Source organism: Capricornis sumatraensis, chromosome 2 (assembly GCF_032405125.1).
Source record: "Capricornis sumatraensis isolate serow.1 chromosome 2, serow.2, whole genome shotgun sequence".
Classification (NCBI taxonomy): domain Eukaryota; kingdom Metazoa; phylum Chordata; class Mammalia; order Artiodactyla; family Bovidae; genus Capricornis; species Capricornis sumatraensis.
In genome coordinates, this window is record NC_091070.1 from 216980420 (window position 1) to 216986916 (window position 6497).

Sequence of the window (6497 nt, forward strand, 5' to 3'; positions counted from 1 at the left end):
GCTGTATATTCAGGTATATGTTCTGCTTTTTCCATTTAATATTCCAGCAGACATGTTTTTCTTATTATGATACACACTTTAAAGCATAAGCCATCACATTGGCAGTGTGTTTTCCTAGCCACATTGTCTCTTTGGGGGGTATTTATAATATTATTGGCTTGACATTATTATGAATTGTATTGTGATGAAAATCTTTCTCTCTGAAGCTTTTAAAGGTATTTGTTTTCATTACCTCGGGATTCCCAGAAGTTAAATTATTTGCTCTGTCACCACAGATGGTTTCAGAATTCTGGAGAAGTTTTGTCCACTGGTGACCTAAGGGGCTGTGTTTCCCTACCTTCTCTGGCAATGGTGTTTATTTTCATAAACTTTGTTAACTTGCTAGGTCAAATGGTATGTAATTATTTTAATTGTATTTATTCCATCCTTAATGCTGCAGGAAATTTCCCCAGCTATTTATTTACTAAATCTTTGATTCATGACCCCCAACTCTATTCTTCCACTGGCATTTTGCTGTGAAACTAACCCTCTGTCTGCGTATTTACTGCAGTTATGTTTTCTTTATCCATTTACTCTGAAATCCTGGTTACATTTTTATTATACTGGCATTTAAATTTTTATCTTCCAAAATCTGACTACTTTTTTCTTGGTGATTTCTTCTATTGCTTCAAAACTTAGAGAGTTCATCCTTTTCCAAAGATTTAATGATCAGTGCTTGCTTTCTTGAGTTTTTCTGCTTTTTAAAGAACAGTTGATAACATTGTTGTTGTTGCTGTCTAGTCACTAAGTTGTGCCCAACTCTGCCACCCCATGGACTGTAGCCCGCTAGGCTCCTCTGTCCGCAGAATTCTCCAGGCAAGAATACTGGAGTGGGTTGCCATTCCCTTCTCTTCCGAATCAGGGGACTGAAGCCCCGTCTTCTGCACTGCAGGTGGATTCTTTAACACTGAGCCAGCTGGGGAGTTCAGCTGACTGCATATGTCCCTCTTGAACCCATCTAAGGGGTGTGCCGGTCTACGGTAAGCAGTAATCTAAATAAGTTATTTTTTCTAAATGGTTTTGTTCCACCATCACTTACTGAAGGCTCTTTCTCTCCTCTGGTGATCTGGGATGGTTGCATTTTTGCATTTGAGCTCTTGGTCGCTTTGTGGGACAACGGTTCATCTTCAGCTCTGGATGAGAGCCTGCCGTGTCCAGGTCTGCAGCCCAGGATGAAGCGTAGCACACAGGCTCTCCGGGGAAGCTTTAGAATGAACCTTAGGATATGCAGATATGTGCAAAGGAGGCAAGTCAGTGAGGTGGCTGTTCCAAAGGGCAGTGGTTCCTGTCCTGGGGAACCATCCTGACCTTTGACCTCCATGCCTTTGTATGATTAGTCCTATTTATTCCTTCATTCACCCTTTGGCACACAGGAGGATTTTTTCCCAGCAAAGTCTCCATCCATTGGCATGACTGGTTCTTCAGCTTTTATTTTTACATTGCTTCTGTGACATGGATGAATATTTTTAGACCTTCTCTTTTGCCTCAAAAGGAAGAAAAGGGTGAGGTCTCAGAGTCTGCGTGTGATTTCATTTTATTGCCTGCTAAGTTTATTGGTGAGAAAAGCACTCTTTCTAGAGCACTGAGGCCCCACCCTGGACTTGGAGACTAGTCACCAGAGCCCAGAGAATGAACACAGTGCTGGTTTTTCAAATTAGATTCCCCTGACTTTGAAGCTTCATAGTCACAGCAACATGACATGGGGCTGATGTCTTACCCTTTCTGAGCATCCGTTTCCACATTTGCAAACTGGGGAGAAGATAACTGATCTCAGAGTCCTTGTCCCTGGTATATAGAAGGTGAGCGTTGCAAGTATTATTATTATTATTTTTGCCATTGTTACTAGTAGTAGTGACGTGAATATTATTGATATTGTTCCTATTTTTGGTTTCTGTCATTTCTTCCAAAGAATGGTTTCCAGAGATGGCGGGGGTGGGAGGGGGACCGTGCTGGACCCCAGAGCAAAAACCTCAGAAAGAACCATCCAGCCTTTGATTGTGAACTTGAATTCCACCTCTTCGGTTGGGAATATGAGATGAAGCAGGGATTCATCTCAGAGTATTCAGAGTAAAGCATTCCAGCATTTCAGAGCTGAAGGTGGCCCCGGGTACTAGAGGCGATGGGATACAGGCAGGGTTTCTGACTCCTGTGTGGGGGGCCTATCACTGTGTTTAGACCTCCTCTTGGAATTTCACTGCCGTGAAAGAGCTGAGCGTTGGTGGGCAATTGACTCCCTGTGTTGGGCTTTGGTTTCATTGTCTGTAAAGTGGAAATGAAGGGTCACATGATGTGCGTGAGCCCTGCCCACCTCCCACTGTCACTCTGTGCAGAGCGGGAATCCTCAGGGGGAGAATCCCGACCCCCTCCTTTTCTCCAGCATCGTGGATTCGTGAGCCGGAGGCTCAGCAAATGCCCCCTGCCTCCCCAGCACTTTCTGTTCATTCAGCTCGACCCCAAGCCCCAAACCCAAGGCTCTGTCCTTCCAGGGAGGGACCTCGTTTCTTCTCCCCTGCCAGCATCCCAACAGGTGCAGGCATTTCCCCACCAACATCAAAGTCACGGTCAGGGCCAATCTTGCAGCCCCATTCTCATCCGAAAGGAATTCGACTAAGGACAGTTCAGCATGAATGAAGCTTCCCATGGCGGTCCAAGAGGTAAAAAGTTCATCGAAAACTCAGCTGTGAGTTACATCCTGTTTGGCACTGTGGGAAATCACTGGACTTAGGAACGTATCTCTAGCCCTGAACCTCCTTCAGGAAGTTCGTGCTGTCCTTTCCGACGCTCTGCCTATGAAATGCCATGGGAATTCCATTACACACAAGTCCTGCTGATGTCTCAGCGCTCTACCTGATGGGAAGAACGCCAGTCTTATCTGACTTGGAAAGCACATCATTCCGTGGAAAAGCCCTGGAAACAATTAAAGAGATTTCAAAAGTCAGGGAATTTCAAATTATTTGGAGATGCCAGGATCTGGAGGTCAGCCCACGCCACCAACCTGGAGAGGAAGGCGAGCACCGAGAGGCTCTAGGAGGGTCACTGTCGAAGTTTAAGCAGGCGGATGCTTCTCCATCGTTTCCCTCAGTGGTCGATCGTCCATTAATGTCATTGCAGGCCAATTTTTTCCTCCTCATGTCAGCAGACCAACGTTTCTGGACAGACTTGGAATTTCTGGCTCTTGCTTTGTGTATAGCATCATTACTACATGACGAGGAACATGATTTGACCAGTTGGAGTATGTTTTATTTGATCAGAAATTCATGAAATGCTTTTCTTAGTAATTTTATTGATTGAGTGATTTGAGCTGTGGTGGGTCTTTGTTGCCGCATGCGCTTTCTCTAGTTGCAGCGAACAGGGTCTACTCTTTGCCGTGGTGCTTGGGCTCCTCATTGCAGTGGCTCTTCTTGTTGTGGGACGTGGGCTCTAGGTGCACGTGGGCTCAGTAGTTGTGGCCCATAGGCTGAGTGGCTCCACAGCACGTGGGATCTTCCCAGCCAGACATGGAACCTGTGTCCCCTGCATTGGCAGGCGAATTCTTAACCACTGAGCGATAAGGGAAGTCCCTATTAAATGTTTCTGAACATTTTGCCCTCTTCCCTTTGAATCAAAGAAGGTAACAGGGGTGGGAGCAGCCTGCCTGTTGCCTGGTTGGTGATGGGGGTTTGGAATGAGAAAGTGTGGCGCTCACTCATTCAAGCAGCAATGCGTTCACAGGGTGCCTGCCTGCGCCCGGGGCTGTTTGCCACACCTGTTCCCCGCCTCTCTGGCTTGAACGTGGCCTCCTGTTAACATCTGAAAGTGAAGTTGCTCAGTTGTGTCCGAATCTTTGTGACCCCATGGACTGTAGCCTACCAGGCTCCTTTGTCCATGGAATTTTCCAGGCAAGAGTCCTGGAGTGGGTTGCCATTTCCTTCTCCAGGGGATCTTCCCAACCCAGGGATCGAACCTGGGTCTCCTGCATTGTAGGCAAACGCTTTACCGTCTGAGCCACCAGGGAAGCCCAATGTGGCTAGCATCTGGGCCACATTCTTCTGCATCTGCACAGAGCAGGCACGGGCAGGGACTCTCTGAGTGCATTTTGAGTGGGTTAATGACACCAAACTCCTATGCTTATGACAGTTATCCAGTTCCTCTCAGCCCTGGGGTCCTGTCCTGTCTCCTTCACAGACCCAGCCACTGGGGCAGGACAGCTGGCCAGGAGACCTCCCGAAGAGTTGGATTCTCAAGCAGATGTTTTGTTGTGTGTCCCAGGGAGTGTGGACAGGGCCCCTTGGATTGCTGGCCACCTCTCAACAAACCATCTACAAGTCCTTTCAAATCTTTTGCCAGAGGACTTGGTCTTGGGCTTTGGGCTCTGCTCTGAGTGGCCTGTGGTCCTGGGAAAGAGGTCTCACTTTATTTTCTGGTCTGCTTGGCAGAACTCCCGTGATGCCCCCATCTTAACACCTGCTCCTCTCACCAGTGCTGTCTGCCCTACCATGAGCGTCAGTCTCTGGTCCCCGCCAGACACTGGACTCACTTCACTGTCCGTGGGAGCCTGGACCACCTTCTCGAGGCTCCATGGCCTCACTCCCTGCTGGCTACCCCCCACCCTGCCCAGGCTCAGGCCTCTGTCTCCAGGCCCAAAGGCTCGACCGGGTTCTTTCTGATGATTAGCTCAGCTTCACCTCCCCACTGCTGGGTACGTTTCTGGGGAAGCAACCAAGAACAGGCCCTTGTCCTGGTCCCCTCCTGCATCAACAAATGAGCAACCCTAGAAACATTTCGTGCTCTGAATTCTTGACATGAACCAGCCTCCCCCATCAGTGTGAGTTACAAGCTAGAGAGAGAACTTCAGACAATCAGTTCAGTTCAGTTCAGTTCAGCCACTCAGTCATGTCCAGCTCTTTTCAACCCCATGGACTGCAGCACGCCAGGCCTCCCTGTCCATCACCAACTCCTGGAACTTACCCAAACTCACGTCCATCGAGTCGGTGATGCCATCCAACCATCTCATCCTCTGCGTCCCCTTCTCCTCCTGCCCTTAATCTTTCCCAGCATCAGGGTCTTTTCAAATGAGTCAACTCTTTGCATCAGGTGGCCAAAGTATTGGAGTTTCAGCTTCAGCATCAGTCTTTCCAATGAATATTCAGGACTGATCTCCTTTAGGATGGACTGGTTGGATCTCCTTGCAGTCCAAGGGACTCCCAGGAGTCTTCTCCAACACCACAGTTCAAAAGCATCAATACCTCAGACAGTAAGGATCCTCTTTCATATACTTCCAACTCAACTTGGAGATTTTCAAGCAGCTTTATTGAGATATGATTGGCACACAGCAAACTGCACATACTGTAACTGAACAGTTTGGTAACTTTGGACATTTTTATGCACCTTCGAAACCGTCACCACACTCGACGTGGAGAACACCTGCATCACCTCCCAAGGTTTCTTCCCGGTCCATCTCATTCCTTTGCTCCCACCTGCGCCCACCCCTCCCATCCCCAAGGAACCGCTGGTCTTATTTCTGTCACTATCAGTTACTTTGCATTTTCCAGAACTTTAGGTGAATGCAATCACATAGTCTGTAATCATTTTTGTCTTGCCTCACATTCAGAGTAATTATTTTGAGATTCATTCATGTTGTGTTTGTTGATGATTCTTTCCTTCTCATTTCTGAGTAGTGTTTCATTGGACAGATGCATCACAAAGCTTTTTATCCGCCACCTGTTGGACGCCGGGCTGTTGCCAGCCTTTGGCTATTGCTGATATCCTGCTCTGAGCCTTTGTGTACAAGTCTGTGTGTGGATATTTCCTGGGTAAATACTTAGGACTGGGAGATCTGAGTCCTGTGTCAGACTCATCTTAGACTCTCCAAGAAGTGGTCAGACTGTTTCCCAACACAGCTGAGCCGCTGTCCATTCCCACCGGCAGTGCGTCAGCGTGCTCAGCACTCCAGCCTGCAGGTATGTCTGGCTGAGTACACTCTAGTGGCATTTCGAAAGCCCGATGCTGAGGAAATGCCAAGAAACTGGGAATTTCTCAGGGGCACTGAAATGTCAGGTTGGAAGCATGTGTAACATTCCAGCTATTCCAGCCCACTTCACAGGCCCTGCCAGGCTCTTAGTTCTCAGGGTGGGGCACTTTCTGCAGCTCAGCGCTCTCTGCCCAGCTCCTGGGCCAAGTGCTTCCTTGCTCTAGTGACCAGGGCATGAAGGGGGAGGGGGACATTTGGAGAAACCAGGCTCTTCCCATCTGTACTGGACGACACCGGCTTCCCTTTCCTTGGCCCAGCCACTGTGGAGCTTAGAGTGTCCTGCGTGGCCCTGCAATCAGAGTCTGGTAAATGGATGAGCAGACCAGTCTCTTTGGCTAAGAAGCAGCGATGTTTGGATTTCTGTGGTGTTTTTCTAACACTTAAGATTATGATATTCTAACTTAGAAGATCCTGATTTCAAGAGCGCCAGGAAAGTCAGTTCATGACA

The 6497-nt window shown here is 48.1% G+C and overlaps 1 non-coding gene across 1 annotated transcript; it reads right to left on the minus strand.

Annotated features, from left to right (window-relative positions):
- Positions 1-3961: 3961 nt before the first annotated feature.
- On the minus strand, positions 3962-4033 carry TRNAC-ACA (transfer RNA cysteine (anticodon ACA)). Its single transcript has one exon. It is a non-coding gene; the product is annotated as a tRNA-Cys (tRNA).
- Between the last annotated feature and the right edge of the window lie 2464 nt (positions 4034-6497).